Genomic DNA, 16776 nt, shown 5'->3' with positions numbered 1-16776 from the left:
TGATAGAGCTGGGGAAGCGGGATTGAAGGGGGAAATGTTTACAAGGACAAATGCTAGCATAACCCTTTTCTTATATTTCTTTTCTAATCTTGGTACTTTAAGTTTTATAGAACTAGTTAGAAGATGAGTTTAAAACCATATTTTTTTAAATTAAGGTATTTGATTAGAAGGAGTGCACTTTAATGATTTCTTCCCTAACTTGATCTTATTATCAGCTTCACAGAGAATCAGCACTGACATTATTGCATCTGGCATTTTCTAAGAAGTCAGGCTAACCTGTCCAATTTCTCAAAGAGAGAAATAGGATAATAAGGATAATCCCTTTAAAATCTCCCAACCACTTTCTAGGGATTAAGTCTAAGACTTTACCATTAAAGCTCCCTTAAAAACAAAAAAAAGAAAGGCAAACTGTCCTTAACCTCACTTTGTAGTTTCATCTCCTCCTGCTCTGCCCCTTGCAGTCCAGGCTATTCACTGTTCTCTGGAGTACCATGATTTTCAAGTCTTTGTCTTAAAGTTTCATTCATACTGTTGCCTCTGATCTAAGCATCCTAATTTGTATTCTTTTCTACACTGTGCCCTCTTTGTCTCTGGACTGACTCCCTGGAATCCATTCTTAAACTACAGTCAGATGTTTGGGAGCTGGAAATGGATCCTGTCAGTGCCCTGCTTATTTTCCTTAAATAGCTGCTGCTTGCCCTAAGGATAGAATTCTTCTCCTTGAGAGAGTTTATAATATTTTCTTGACCTTTCTGGGCTTATCTGCATTAGCCTGACTCACAATGTGATGGGTCACTCCAGCCCTTTTAGAAACCCTTTTCTGGGGTTCACAGAGTCTCCCAGTTTTCTCCACATGTCCTGCTCGTGGGAACATGTGTGTTCAGTTCACCCGTCAGATTTAGAGTTGTCAGGTACAGACAGGACACCCACTTAAATGTTAACCTCATGTAAACAGCAAATACCTGGAGAAGGAAACGACAACCTACAAGAAAGTATTCTTTCGTGCCTGGGAAATCCCATGGACAGAGGAGCCTGATGGACTACAGTCCATGGGGTTGCGAAGAGTCAGATAACTTATCAACTAACAGCAGCAGCAGCAAATAGCAAATAACTTGTATAAGTGTGTCCCGAATAGTTTATGGGACAGATTTATACTACAAAGTATTTGTTGTTTATCTGAAAGTCAAATATAAATGAACATATTATATTTTTATTTGCTAAATCTAGCAATCCTACTTTAATTACAGTGAAGTCTTTTAGAATCATATATTTTAGAATCATATGTTCTCTTAACATCCCAGACTTCATAACTCTAACCACCGTGGTTGAGATGGTTAATCTGATTTTCTGTTCTACTAGATCATGTTCTCTCTCAGGACAAGGATCCTATCTTTATCACTGTATTGTTTGCAGCCCTGGCTAGAAAAAGAACAGTTCCTGGAGAGCAGAAACCATTGAACAATAATTGAATAAATGGATAGATGGATGGATAGATGAATGAACATGTTAGAATTCCTATGGAATGCCTCTTAGGTAGGACATCTTCCAGAGAAAACTGTTTGGTAATTATCTCTCTTTTGGTAACATGTTTTATGTCTTTCCTTTATAGCTCTTATCACATATATAACATGCATGACCCTTAAAACTGTTTGTTTTACATGTCTGTACACCTTCCTGCCTGATGAGCATCATTGGTCACAGGTTGAGTCTTTATCCCTTGGTGATTGTGCTTCTTGCCTTCTACATTGACTTATTAATTAATCACTGGTATATAGTTAGCAATAATTGTTATTTAAAGAAGGGACCTAAGTACCCTTTCTGGAGAGAAATGCTGACTTGAGCTTGAACATGATGTGCAGTTGTTGATAATGCATGTGTATTTCAGTGATGTTAAAAGGAAAATTGTTTTTGTTGTTGTTCAGTTGCTCAGTCATGTCCACCTCTTTGTGACCCCATGGACTGCAGCACACTAGGCCTCCCTGTCCCTCACCATCTCCCAGAGTTTGCCCAAGTTCATGTTCATTGCATCCATGATGCCATCCAGCCATCTCATCCTCTGAAGCCCTCTTCTCCTTCTGCCCTCAATCTTTCCCAGAATCATGGACTTTTCCAATGAGTCATCTATTCATATCAGATGACCAAAATACTGGAGCTTCAGCATCAGTCCTTCCAGTGAATATTCAGGGTTGATTTCCCTTAAGATTGACTGGTTTGATACTCTTGCTGTCTAAGGGACTTTCAGGAGTCTTCTCCAGCACCATAGTTTGAATGCATCAATTCTTTGGCATTCTGCCTTCTTTACTGTCCAGTTTTCTCAACTGTACGTGACCACTGCAAAGAACATAGCCTTGAATATTCAGACCTTTGTCAGCAGAGTAATGTCTCTGCTTTTCAGCATGCTGTGTAGGTTTGTCATCATCTTAGCATTTCTCATCACTCTTGTCTTTCACAGGAGAGTTAAAGAGCTGGCTTAAGACTAAAAAAAACACAACCGAAGATCATGGCATCCAGCCCCATTACTGCATGGCAGATAGAAGGGGAAAGGGTGGAAGCAGTGACAGATTTGCTCTTCTTGGGCTCCAAAATCACTGGGGACAGTGACTGCAGCCATGAAATCAGAAGACAATTTCTTCTTGACAGGAAAGCAATAACAAAAGGAAAACAGTGCCTGTTAAATCACCTGCTCATTTGCTCAAAATTAAATACTTTATTTTAATAAAGATAAGAACTGAGTATCATGCAGATGAAAGTTCACAAGGCAATAACAATAACTAATATCACGCGCCAAGTAATATTATGTGCTGTGTGATTTAAAAGCATAATCTCTATTAAACTTCATAATTAAATGAACAGAAATGGATACTCATCTCTTCATAGCTCTGTATTAAAGATGTGAAAATCAGGCTTAAGGATGTCCCTAAGGCTCTAAGTGTAGTAGATAATGGAAAAATCTAAATTTCTTTTTGCTAACCAATAAAAATACTCTTTAAAATACCCCACATCATATAATATGAGAAATGGTTGAAAGGAAAAAGAGAAGGCTTCCCAGGAGGCTCAGTGGCAAAGAATCTGCCTGCCAATGCAGGGAACATAGAAGATCAGTTTCCTAGGTCAGGAGGATCCACTGGAGAAGGGCATGACAACCCACTCCAGTATTCTTGCCTGGATAAAAAAGTGATAAATGCTGTCATGTATTTGCAGGAGGAGACTGTGTGTATGTGTTCCAGGGAGCAGCAATAAGCTCAGTGGGAAACATCCATGGCTAAATAAAAGCAGGGCTTTCCTAATACCTGAGGTTATTAACTCTAAATAACTCCTTTAGAAGTAGAATAATTAGATTTGGGATTAAATTGCTTTGAGATTCTTCTACAAAGAATACTTTTCACATTCCTGGAAGATTTAAGAGGTGATATCATAAAGGCGAGTCGCAGAGAAGATTCCATACATAGTTCACGTGTACAGGTTTACAGACCAAAAAATGATATATTTGGTACTTTAAAGATGTTGGATTTATATGTGTGGTTTTATATGTAAAAAGTTCAGACTTTTGTGAATTTTTATAGAACCGGTGGTTGGCTGGGAAAAGATGTCACTTTAAAGCTATAAATACTTTCAGTCTCTGAGGGAAAGACTTAAATATCTCCAATGGACTTTCTGTTTCACTGTTTATAGTAACTATTGAGAAAGATCCTTTATTGATGCCAAGCAGCACATTATGGTTCTTTGGGGGATATTTTGAAGTAATTATTAGCTTCAATGAAGAGTTTTCTGACTAGGAAGGGAAATGTAATATTGGGGATTCTACAGAGTCAGGTATTTTTGAGACAGGACTCCATCTCCACAGGCTCTTCTGCTCATGAGAGAGCAGTGTGTTTTTCTTCATGTGGATTTAGACTGTACTTTTCCTACTCAGGGTACTCAGGGGCCAGCTTGCCTGCCAATAGACCAGACCCAGCAGCCGCAACTGGGACCCTTTTGTCCCTGGTCTCCTCCTCATGCAGACAACTGGCCAGAGTGCTCTGACTGGTAAGGAACAGGAGACTTTATTGACCTCTCTCCCATTCCCTCTCTCTTTCCTCTCCTTAACCCTTCCTATCCTTCCCTGTTTTTCTAGTCCCCTGGTCTTGGACTCAGGAATCTGGTCAAAGGGCCTTCAGCGTGAGCTGAGGATTGGAGACTGATCACCTCCTCTTGGCAGAGAACTCGAATTCTGGTTCTGGTCTGATTTCTGGTAGGGCCGAGTTCCAGTCCTCCCTTCTCTGGAGCCCAGGGAAAAGTCCCATAATGCCTGGGTATCTGTAGGTGGCAAGAGATGTCTGTAAGGCCACCCCTTTTGTACCTCACCTCCCGCCTCCTCACCCTTCTTCTTTCAACCTGGCTTCCTTTCCTCCCTTGAAATCTTTGATGTTAGTACTTGGATCTGAAGTTCTGTGTCTCTATAGGAGGTTTTCTGAGAGACTGTATTCTTATATTTAAGGGCTTCCCTGGTGGTGCAGAGGTTAAAGCGTCTGCCTGCAATGTGGGAGACCTAGGTTCGATTCCTGGGTTGGGAAGATCCCCTGGAGAAGGAAATGGCAATCCACTCCACTATTCTTGCCTGGAGAATCCCATGGATGGAGGAGATTGGTGGGCTACAATCCATGGGTCGCAAAGAGTGGGACATGACTCAGTGACTTCACTTTCACTTTCTCTGTAGAGGTGCTTGCTAGATTGTTCTAGTAGGAAGACTCCATGGCAGGAGCTGAGAAGTGGTGTCCAGAAGTAAAGGGACTGTACTTATATTGAGGTTCTGCCTATTTGTTCCAGGAATGACCTGCACAACATTCTATGTAGGTCAATAACCAAGACATTGTGAGATGTACTGGTGTTGGAACATTACATTCTGATGTTACTATGCTTTTGGGGCTGCTAGGTAAGAGTGCACATGTCCTGAATGCCTTGGGTGGGTGCTACCCCCCAAAATGGAAAGTTTCCATTATCTATGATCACATAATTAGCATATCCAGAGCCTAAGGCAGAGACCATTCTTTGTTCTCAGTTGCTGAGACCTGATTCTGAGGATCAGCTCTCCTTTAGGGCACTGTCACTGATTGAGTTGAGCTGGTCCTTTAACAGAGGGGCAGGTTGAAGATTGCAGGGGAAGACAGTGTTATGAAAGTATGGAGGCACTTGACACTTTCTCATGTAGGTCTGAAACAAAGCATGGGTGTTCCCTCTCATCATTTATTTTTAACATAGTATTGAAAGTTCTAGCTAAAGTGATGACAAGAAAAAGGAAATATTAGAAAATGGATTGGGAAGGAAGAAATAAAAACTCTCTTTGTTTGCAGTTGGCATTTTCACTTATGTAGAGGACCTGCTAGATCCTTTGAGCGGAGAGCAGCCACGTGTACTGTGGGTTATAAGTTACCATGTTGTAATTCTCTCACGTAAATTAACACATGCTTAGCAAACATCTATTGTATGTTGCATACTGCTTTCTTCTGCGTTGGGAGAACTCAGAGAAAAGCCAGTGCCATGCCGAGGATATAACGATAAACTGCAGGAAGTGGCCACTCTCCTGCGTGCTGCCCTCCCAGCTGTGCCCTCTCATCCTAGGACAGTGTTCTCGTGATAGGTCACCCAAAGATGGAGGGTAGCCTGAGACATACCCCAGGTTGCTCTGAGAGGCGAGAGCAGAGAACAGCGGTGCGGATGCCAAGAAGCCAGAGTCAAGGCAGAGACTAATGTCTAGTGACGCATCAGGAAATGGTGGCAGTGGTGGTGGTGAAAATCTTGTCATGCCCCCACTGAGATCATCGGCAGCACACAGTGCTCTTGGCTGCCAGCCCAGCTGCTGTCACCCAGGTTTACTACAGCATGCACTAAAGCCATAGTTCTCAAGGTGTGGATGGCTGCCATCTGAGCACAGTAGAGGGTCTAGTGCCACCCTGTTCTTATGACGCACGGTCCTCTAATGAGTGACCTTATCCCTGATGGTGTGGACAAATGTTTTCCAGATGGAGCTTGTAGTCTGAGACGCTCCTTACCTAATTCTCCCTCCTTCCCCTTCCCTTCTATGGGACTCTGGTTTGAGGCTCTGCACAGTCCCTCTCCCCTCACCTCCCACATGCTGATGCCCAGCTGAGGTCTTCTCAGGCAACCGGACCTCATGCAAGTGCTGTGTGACACTTAGCCAAACTGGCAGGTGTGGATTGAGAACATGCATAATTTTGGTGCTCATATAATGTGAAGAAATTGAGCTTGGACTTTTTAGTTGCATTTGCAAGCGTGTGTTCAATATATCAAGTTAGAAGTCACCTAAAAAAAGAAAATCTGAACTAGTCCCAGCTGGAAGAAACAGAAGAGGTTGTGTAATATCGTCTTCATCATAAGAAATAAATATTTGGTTTTTGGCCCTATTTCTGGCAGAGAAGTCCTACCAACCTTGGAATTTCCTAAGTGATGAGAGTGATACAGTTGTCTTTAATTATGTTAATGAGGTGTCTTTTGGAAGCACCTAAGGAGGGAGGAAACCAACCTTCTCTAGGGAGGGGAGAGGGGCTGGAAGTTGAATGGGGGACCAATGGCCAATTATGTAATCAACCATACGTATTTAATGAAACCTCCATGAAATCCAGAAGGACCAGACTCTTTGAGCTTCGAGGTTGGTGAACACAAAGAGAGTCAAGGAGTGGGGTGGGGGGAGCTCAGAGAGGGCATGGAAGCTTTATGCCCTTTCCCTATAACCAGCCCTATACATCTCTTCCATCTGGCTGTTCCTGTGTTATATCCTATTATAATAAACTTATAGTCTAGTAAGTAAAATATTTCTGAATTCTCTGGGCCACTCTAGCAAAGTAATCAAGCTTAAGGAGATGGTCATTGGAAGCTCTGACCTATAGCGGATTGGTCAGAAACACTGGTGACAACGGGGATTTGAGATTGGCATCAGAAGTGGGGACAGTCTTTTAGGACTGAGTCCTTACCCATGGCGTCTGATGCTGTCTCCATCAGAATTGAGTTAGGTGCAGGACACTAAGGCAGGGGATTGCTGGTGTGGGAAAAAATCCATACCAGTATTAGATTTGGAATCAGAATCATACATTGTTATTGAGATATTCAGTTCAGTTCAGTCATTCAGTCATGTCTGACTCTTTGTGACCCCGCAGACTGCAGCATGCCAGGCCGCCCTGTCCATCACCAACTTCTAGGGTTTATTCAGATTCATGTCCATTGAGTTGGTGATGCCATCCAACCATCTGATCCTTAGTTGTCCCCTTCTCCCCCTGCCCTCAATCTTTCCCAGCATCAGGGTCTTTTCAAATGAGTCAGCTCTTTGCATCAGGTGGCCAAAGTATTGGAGTTTCAGCTTCAGCATCAGTCTTTCCAATGAATTTTCAGGACTGATTTCCTTTAGGATGGACTGGTTCGATCTCTTTGCAGTCCAAGGGACTCTCAAGAGTCCTCTCCAACACCACAGTTCAAAAGCATCAATTATTTGATGCTCAGGTTTCTTTACAGCCCAACTCTCACGTACATATGTAACTACTGAAAAAACAATAGCCTTGACTAGATGGACTTTTGTTGGCAAAATAATGCCTCTGCTTTTTAATACACTATCTAGGTTAGTCATAGCTTTTCTTCAAGGAGTAAGCATCTTTTAATTTTGTAGCTGCAGTCACCATCTGTAGTGATTTTGGAGCCCCTCCAAATAAAGTGTATTACTGTTTCTCCATCTATTTGCCATGAAGTGATGGGACTGGATGCCATGATCTTAGTTTTATGAATGTTGAGCTTTAAACCAACTTTTTCGCTTTCCTCTTTCACTTTCATCAAGAGGCTCATTAGTTTCTCTTCACTTTCTGCCATGAGGATGGTGTCATCTGCATATCTGAGCTTATTGATATTTTTTCCAGCAATCTTGATTCCAGCTTGTGCTTTGTCCAGCCCAGCATTTCTCATGATATACTCTGCATATAAGTTAAATAAGCAGGTTGACAATATACAGCTCTGATGTATTCCTTTTCCTATTTGGAACCAGTCTGTTGTACCATGTGCAGTTCGAACTGTTGCTTCCTGACCTGCATACAGATTTCTCAAGAGGCAGGTCAAGTGGTCTCTTATTCCCATGTCTTTAAGAATTTTCCATAGTTTGTGGTGATCCACACAGTCAAAGGGTATTTCTGTGCTTGAGACAATGGCCAGGGTGGGGAGAAGGAAGCATATTTTGATACCAAAAGCCTGGAAAGAAGGGTTGCTGTCAGAGAGCAGATAGATCCCAACTGCAAACATAAGGAAGTGCAGAAAAATAGGTTCAAAGTGTGATGCCACAAAATATAGCCCAGAGCAAGAAAATGAAAAGGGAGACAAAAATCCGTGACATAGACACAAAGATACAGGTTCCAGCAAAGATGCAGGAATGAAAAGGAAACATTATGGTTTGGGCGTGTATAGTGTAAGCCTGAAAAGTGCTTCAACTCATGAAAACAGGCAATGAGACCAAAGGATGTAATGATAACTCATTTGAGGCAGTAGATGTAGCTCAAACAAGATAAAGGCTAGGATTAAGTCCCATGTGAAGAAAAGAAAGAGTATGAAGTGTTGCTGTTGGAAGTAATCTCTGGCACATCCTGCTCTGAACTATTTCTGCTTATCAGTGAAGGAGAGGAGAGTGAAGGAATTACCACTGGCATCAGAAATCTTGCATTGGATGGACACATCAGGAAGGTTATTCATTCAAGTCTTTACACACTTGCTGATATCAAACAATGGAATACATGAAATAATTTAAAATATTAGAAGTAGCAAATGCAAATTTTAGGTATAAATTTGTTAATCTGTACAAAAATAATAATGGTTAGCTAGATATTTCTTTTTAAATAGTTTCCCCCAATAGTGGAGATAGGCTTACACAATCTATTAATGTTTTTTCCCCAAGTTCTACCATATATTTTGAATGCTAGGTATTTAGAATCAAGCCGCCGGCATTTGATTTTCAAAGTGTTGCTAATTAACCCTTCAGTTCAGTTCAGTTCAGTTCAGTTCAGTTCTGTCACTCAGTTGTGTCTGACTCTTTGTGACACCATGAATTGCAGCACGCCAGGCCTCCCTGTCCATCACCAACTCCCGGAGTTCACTCAGACTCATGTCCATCGAGTCAGTGATGCCATCCAGCCATCTCATCCTCTGTCGTCCCCTTCTCCTCCTACCCCCAATCCCCCCAATATCAGACTCTTTTCCAATGAGTCAACTCTTCACATGAGGTGGCCGAAGTATTGGAGTTTCAGCTTCAGCATCATTCCCTCCAAAGAAATCCCAGGGTTGATCTCCTTCAGAATGGACTGGCTGGACCTCCTTGCAGTCCAAGGGACTCTCAAGAGACTTCTCCAACACCACAGTTCTAAAGCATCAATTCTTCAGCGCTCAGCTTTCTTCACAGTCCAACTCTCACATCCATACATGACTATGGGAAAAACCATAGCCTTGACTAGATGGACCTCTGTTGGCAAAGTAATGTCTCTGCTTTTCAATATGCTATCTAGGTTGGTCATAACTTTTCTTCCAAGGAGTAAGCGTCTTAATTTAATGGCTGCAATCACCATCTGCAGTGATTTTGGAGCCCAGAAAAAAAGTCTGACACTGTTCCACTGTTTCCCATCTATTTCCCATAAAGTGGTGGGACCAGATGCCATGATCTCCGTTTTCTGAATATTGAGCTTTAAGCCAGCTTTTTCACTCTTCTCTTTCACTTTCATCAAGAGGCTTTTTAGCTCCTCTTCACTTTCTGCCATAAGGGTGGTGTCATCTGCATATCTGAGGTTATTAACACTTACCAAGATTTAATTCAGGCAATGTGAAAATCAGATGAAAAAAGTAATCATTTAAGCAGAGAGTAGGAGCCTGGTAGGCTGCAGTCCATGGGGTCGCTAAGAGTCGGACACGATTGAGTGACTTGACTTTCATTTTTCACTTTCATGCGTTGGAGAAGGAAATGGCAACCCACTCAAGTGTTTTTGCCTGGAGAATCTCAGGGACGGGGGAGCCTGATGGGCTGCCATCTATGGGGTCGCACAGAGTCAGACACGACTGAAGCGACTTAGCAGCAGCAGCAGGAGAAAGGAAAATGAGCTTCCTGGGTGGCTCAGTGGTAAAGAGCCTGCCTGCCATTGTAGGAGACACAGTTTCAATCACTGGGTGGGGAAGACTCCCTGGAGGAGGAAATGACAACCCACTCTAGTATTCTTTCCTGAGAAATTCCACGGACAGAAGAGCGTGGTGGGCTACAGTCCATGGGGTCACAAACAGTCAGAAATGACTTGGTGACTAAACAGTGACAATAATAACAGAAAAGAAAATGTCAACTATACCTACATTTCATTGGTTTGACTCAATATAGTTGTTTAAAACAAACCAACAGACAAGACCAATTGCTTACTCTCCCATTTCTATTTTCCAGGGAGTAGAATGGGAAGCTCTATCTTTTTTTCAAATCACTCATGGGTCCAGTTTTTTTTACAACTGGTGTTTGTTTCTTTTCATGTAAAAGTGAAATACCACTAATCCATAATTTACAAGTTGTAGTAAAGAAAAATGAGGTATTGTGTTCGACACAATGGGCAGATTACTAGCCTCCAGTGGGAATACAATGTATGGTGGTTCTTAACTCATGGGGGGTGAAACATCATTGGTATCTTTAGTAAGTGTTAGTTGAAAATGGTGAACAGGAAAAACATAAGATTGTCCAAAATATAAAGGCATAAGTATAAGAAATCTAAATCAACATTACAAATGTAGGGCAAAGGCACATATAATCAAATAAATCATAAGACCTGCAAGAAGGATGCATGTTTGAGGAAGAAAAATGGAGAGCTTCCTAAATATATGTGAATCAAGAAGACAAGGCAGGAAGATTATAAGCCCCTGGAGAGAGATTGAAATGAATTCAATGACGGAAGAAGCAAATGCAGCACAAAAACTGAATGACTTATTTGTTTTACTGCTCATTGGGGAAAACCTGAAGTTCTCCTGGAAAGTGAAAAGTTCCAGGGGGGAGATGGCAAAACTCCTAAAACCAAAGACCTGGAAAATCATTTACATAGGGAGCGTCTCATCAGAATGAGCCTACAGGGCCTGCAGATTGCTTTATTGGGGAATTTTGTCAAAATGATTTCAGGTGTGAAAGTCCCTGCAAATTGATAATTTAGGGGTGAGACTCAGTGGGTATCTGTACGTTAAAACTATGTAGAATAATATTTTATGCTCATAGATATGTGTTGCAACATTATTTATAATAGAGAAGAATGGAGATTTCTGTAAAAATACAAAAAAAGAGAACTGTTAAACATTATAACAGTTATAATAAGATATTTTATCAACAAAATAATGCTTATAAAAGTAAAAATTTCATAAAATGGTTATAATGTCTTGAGGTTAATTTGTGTTTTTATTTGTCAGTATAGTTTAACTATAGTGGCCTGCAAACTTTTTATTCATAAAAATACATTTTATATCACAGTCTAACAAACATATACACATATAAGATATATACATATATAAGGGTGAAGCAAAAGTTTTACCAAAACATCTACCCTTAGAGTTTTTTTTTTTTAGAACTTAAAAAAAAAGAAGAAGTTTTAGGTTTACAACACATTGACAGAAAGCTACAGAAATTCCCCATAGACCCCCTCCCCTCACACGCATGCCATTATCAACAGAATGGTACCTTTTTTTAAAAAACAAAAACAAGGGTGAACTACACTGATACACTGTAATCACCAAGGTCCCCAGTTCATCCTAGAGTTCACTTTAATAAAGTGAGTAGTGCTGTAGCTTCTATAGATTTGGACAAAACTATAATGATGTATATCCCTCATCATAATGCTATTCAAAGTATTTTCACTGCTCATAGAAATAACTTCTGTACTTTCTATATTCATCTCCCCACAAACTCCTGGCAATCACTGATCTTTTTATTGTTTCCATAGTTTTGCATCTTCCAGAATGCCATAGAGTTGAAATCTATTTTTCTTTTTTGTTCTTTCTTCTTGAAAAGACAGGTTCAAAGCCTTTCTAAGATCACTTATGGCCCTCCCACACATGAACCAGACAGGCTCTAGGTGACAAGGACCCTCAACCAAATACTGCAGCTTTTCTTCCAGTACCGAGCCCTGTCCCACTGTCCTGCCCAGCAGTCACATGAAGGGGGTGGAGGTGGGGGACACATGATGGATGTTTGTAGGAAGGCCACACCTTTTGTGCCCTTTGTAAACAATGAATACAGATTCCCGCCCGGTGTGTTGTAAGCAGAGAAGCCATTTTTTCAGGGCCTTGCTCTGAGCATACCCCATATAATATTAATATAACATTAACTGAATGAAGATTCCATATACAGATTTGCTACCCCACACAAATATTTTGTTTGTTCTCCCAACACATTTGCCTCTTATTTAGATTAAATAAGTCATTTATTTATTTTTTGTGAGTATTTTGTGTTTATCCAGAGTGGAGTTGTTGTATAGTGTTATATACTATTTCATTCTCTTCCTTGTACAAGTTATTGTTTTCCTTGCAGGCCAATAGTTGATCCCTTTTGTTGTTTTCTTAAGGGCCTATTCTGAGACTGTCAGAGATGTAAAGACCTTCTCAATGTAACTGAATAAATCAAGTAAGGTTTGAGTTTAAGTTCCTTGGAAATAGAGCTGGTAAAGGGGTGTGGATGCATGGGTTTTACTGAGTCAGCACACACAGGAGAAGAGTGGGGGAAGCACTGGTCTGGGACAGGAAGTAAGCAGGGCATTTTCTCTCATGGGGGTTTTCCTTTTGTTTGCTCCCAAGGGCAGAGTTACCTCTGAGCACTGTGGGCAGCCCAGGTGGCTCAGTGGGTAAAGAATCCACCTGCAATGTAGGAGACACGGAAGATGTGGGTTCAATCCCTGGGTCAGGCAGATCCCCTGGAAGAGGAAATGGCAACCCACTCCAGTATTCTTGCCTGAGAGATCCCACGGATAGACCTGGACACAACTGAAGTGACTGAGCATGCGCTGTGGGCAGTGGGATGGAGCCTCTAATCTCCAGAACCTGATGGCTCCCTCTTGGAGCAGGACAGAAGGGATGGATGAGTGTCCTCAGCCTCCACCAGCTGGAGGATGGGTGCATTGGCCTAGTTAAGTGGGCTGGGGCAGGTCCAGAGCATCCAATGTAGGGAACATCTCAGCATCTCCCTCCCTCCCTCCCCTCCCCCACCCCCACCCCCAGCCCCACCCTTCTCTTCCTCCTCTTTCCCTCCCTCTCCTCCCCTCCCCATCCCCATCCTTCCCTCCATCTGTCTGTCTTGGGGCCCTTGTTCCTGGGCTCCCACATGAAAGGATCTGCAGGTTTTCTCTTGAAGCAGCCAGATTCTCTAGAGAGTAAGCCCATTTCTTGCCTGAGGTATAGATTCCCTTTTCCCATATTCTTGGACCCTACAAAGGGGATGGTCTAATGAATGGACCATATTTTGCGGCACAGGAGCTCTCACCTCTTCCATATTTGTTCCACTCTTCTGCAACCGTGTGTGACTTAAGTCCAGTCCTCTGCCAGGCAGCAAGGGGGCTATAAAGGGGGAGAAATTCTGGGATAAAATTTCCTCTTAAGTAGACTTCTAACCAGCACTTCTGCTTTTAGTCCCTCCTCTGTATCTCTGCCTTGAAAAGTAACTGCTTGCCCAACCTGACCCATTCCAGGTTCTGTGATAAAAAAGCTTTATCTTTCTCGCTCTTCCTCCGGATGGCTGTCTTAGCTTTTCCTTTCCCCACCGTGCTTAGTAAGCTGAAATGTGTCCTGCTTTCCAGCTGTAAACTTTCCCTTGACACCATACCTGCTGTCTTTAGGGTTCATTCGCATTCTTCCTCATTACTCTCATTACAGTCAATTTTAGGGGACAAATTTACATTCAATCACCATGCTAAAATAAAACACTGTCATTTGTAAGAAAATGAACTCTTAAATGTGCTTGATTTTCCATGTTGACAGAAATTGTAAAACCAGTTAGTAGATATATTTTAACTGCATTATGAACCTCTGCAGATAATTAAACAAAGTGGAAACAAAATGCAGCAAAATGAAAGTGGTAACATGCCTGTCTCTATTCATATTTGTGGACTCTTCCTTGCTAGACACTTGAATTTGGGGAAATAGGAGGAAATAGCTATCACTGGCAGAAAAGGATTGTTTGAGAAACAAAAAGTGAAAGTGTTAGTCACTCAGTTGTGTCTGATTCTTGACCCCACGGACTGTAGCCCGCACGGCTCCTTTGTCCATGGGATTCTCCAGGCAAGAACACTGGAGTGGGTTGTCATTTCCTCCTCCAGGGAATACTCCTGACCCAGGGATTGAACCCACGTCTCTGGCGTTGCAGGCAATTTTTTCATGTCTGAGCCACCAGGGGATGGTTTATATTTGTGTGTAAAAGGTACACTGTTCCTTTGTGAAATCTGTCAACCTTGTGTCTCTGAAGTAGTGTTCTTTGTTTGGGTCCAGGGTGAGATTTTGGATTCTGAAAACTCAGTATGTAGGATTTTGTAACATGTAATATGTGGAGGGTGAACTGTTCCTGTCTCTAGTCCATGTATAAGTAAGTTTTCAGTCTTTTATTCCAAGAATAAAAATTTCTGGGCTGTACCTTCACTTGTAAGATATGCCCATAATAAAAAGAAAGTTCTGCCTCTCTGGAGAATCACTCAGCCAAGGAAGTTCCATTTTTATGAGGAAGCAAATCCCTTGAGAGAAAGCTTGATGGGGCTGGAATCTAAAAACAAAATTCCTGCATAGCCCAATGGTCCTGAATTATTATAAATTGATATTGATAAAAACTAAATCTGCTGCTAATTTGCTCAAGTAATAATTACAGTATTGATTTATAGAATACTTCACATTTCTCATAATATTATCCAAACAGTTGTTAATTTTATTCTTACTAGAATACTGAGAATGTTTTCATGTGGCATTCTTCATATACAACAGATAAAGCAATTGTGGCGTGAACTGCCAAATGTACAGTATCTCGCTGAGCAGCAGACCAGAGTGTAAAACTGACATCCATGAACTGAGCCCTGAATTCTCTTAGCTGCACAATTTGGGCTCTCTTTTAACATGCTCTGCATTCATAAATACCTTATGTGCTTTGTTCTACAATTGTCTTATGAGTTTTTTTTTTTTTTTTAAGATTTTTGTTGCTTTAAGTACTGCAAAAGCATTTTCAAGCTGACAGAGAATCAACTCTGTGTCATTCATTAAATCTATACTTTCTTCTCATTGGTAGTTGTTAGCAGCTAAACTCCTATTTACTATTTATGTTTCCATAAAGTCTGAATTTTAGACTTCTTGGCGCCTTTTTTTTTTTTTTTTTAAGATATGTGTATCTACCTCTGTGGGATTCATTCCTGATTTTGTGCTCCTTCTCTTCTGTTATTGCCATCATCCTCCTCATTATTATTATTTTGCCCCTTAATACCTCCAAGCCTCTCTGGACTGAAAGAATTTGGTATAAGCAGTTCCAAGGGAAGCAGAAAAACTCATGTTGACAAGTTTTGTGAGTCAGGGTAGTGGTTGGAGGGACCAGGTCAAACAAGACTTCTGACCAAGCACATGAGGCTCTCTTATTCAGTCGAGAGTGTCTCCTGTAATCACAAGGCCCACAGGGATTCTTTTTTTTTTTTTTTTTTTGGCTGCACAACACTGTGTGGGATTTCAGTTCCTTGAAAAGGGATCAAATCCATGTCTCCTGAAGTGGAAGCATGCTATCTTAACCACTGGACCACCCTCCACAGTTAATCTTGTCACATTCAGACACATCTTGCAGTAGTATATAGTCTCTGAGAGTTACAGAAAATCAGCAACATGGTTCTGACATTGCCATTGAATAAGCTGTGGGGCCACTTGGCTTGCAAATTCCAGAGACAGATTTTCTAGTACCTGTAGCACCAAAATTACTCCATATATATCACATATTACCAAATAGGTCATGGCATAATTTCTAGCCACACAAAGATGTCATTCCATTCTGAAATAATGTCCCCTGTGGTGCTGAAAAATAAACAGGCTTTTAAGTGAAGGAGAGAATGAAATCATCTTCAAATACAGTATTTTCAGTGTTGAGAACATTTGCAAAATGGCATTGAGAAATTAATGCTACTGTCCACTGTGAATGATGGCATCCAGGGTGGAAAGGTTCTGCAACTTGATTCTTAGTGACTCTGTCCTCATCTCACCTGACTCCTGACATGCAGTTGTCAAAAGCTTTAGTTGGAATAAGGGCAAAACTAGCAAGATTTTATCTGTCTGTTGGTCAGTACTTTCCTTAGGATCAGTGCAGAAAGCAGGTTGTTGACTGCCAAATTGTTCCAGGATATTGAGAAGTGAGGAAATTTACTTGCAAATGATGAGGATTTTCAAGGGGCTCCACAGTCATGTCATTTGGTTGAAAGACAATAAGGAAGGAAAAACAGTGTATATAGGTGAGGTGGAGCAGCTCTCGCATCTGACATCTGCTGCAGTTTGGGTCAGTTGACCCTTTGTTTTGACCTAGGTTGATAGAGTTGTCGTTTAATCGCTGAGTCCTGTCTGACTCTTTGCCACCACATGGACTGTAACCTGCCAGGCTCTTCTGTCCATGGGATTTCCTGGGCAAGAATACTGGAGTGGGTTGCTATTTCCTTATCCAGGGGATCTTCGTGACCTAAGGATTGAACACACAACTCCTGCATTGCCAGGTGAATTATTTGCCACTGAGCCAGCAGGGAAGCCCCAGGTTGATAA

At 41.5% G+C, this 16776-nt stretch overlaps 1 non-coding gene across 1 annotated transcript; it reads right to left on the bottom strand.

The window, feature by feature from the left end:
• Nucleotides 1-12197: 12197 nt before the first annotated feature.
• On the bottom strand, nt 12198-12327 carry LOC114113423 (small nucleolar RNA SNORA11). Its single transcript, XR_003588458.1, has one exon. It is a non-coding gene; the product is annotated as a small nucleolar RNA SNORA11 (small nucleolar RNA).
• Between the last annotated feature and the right edge of the window lie 4449 nt (nt 12328-16776).

This window comes from Ovis aries, chromosome 2, assembly GCF_016772045.2.
Source record: "Ovis aries strain OAR_USU_Benz2616 breed Rambouillet chromosome 2, ARS-UI_Ramb_v3.0, whole genome shotgun sequence".
In the NCBI taxonomy this organism is placed as follows: domain Eukaryota; kingdom Metazoa; phylum Chordata; class Mammalia; order Artiodactyla; family Bovidae; genus Ovis; species Ovis aries.
This window is presented reverse-complemented; position numbering and strand designations above follow the sequence as displayed.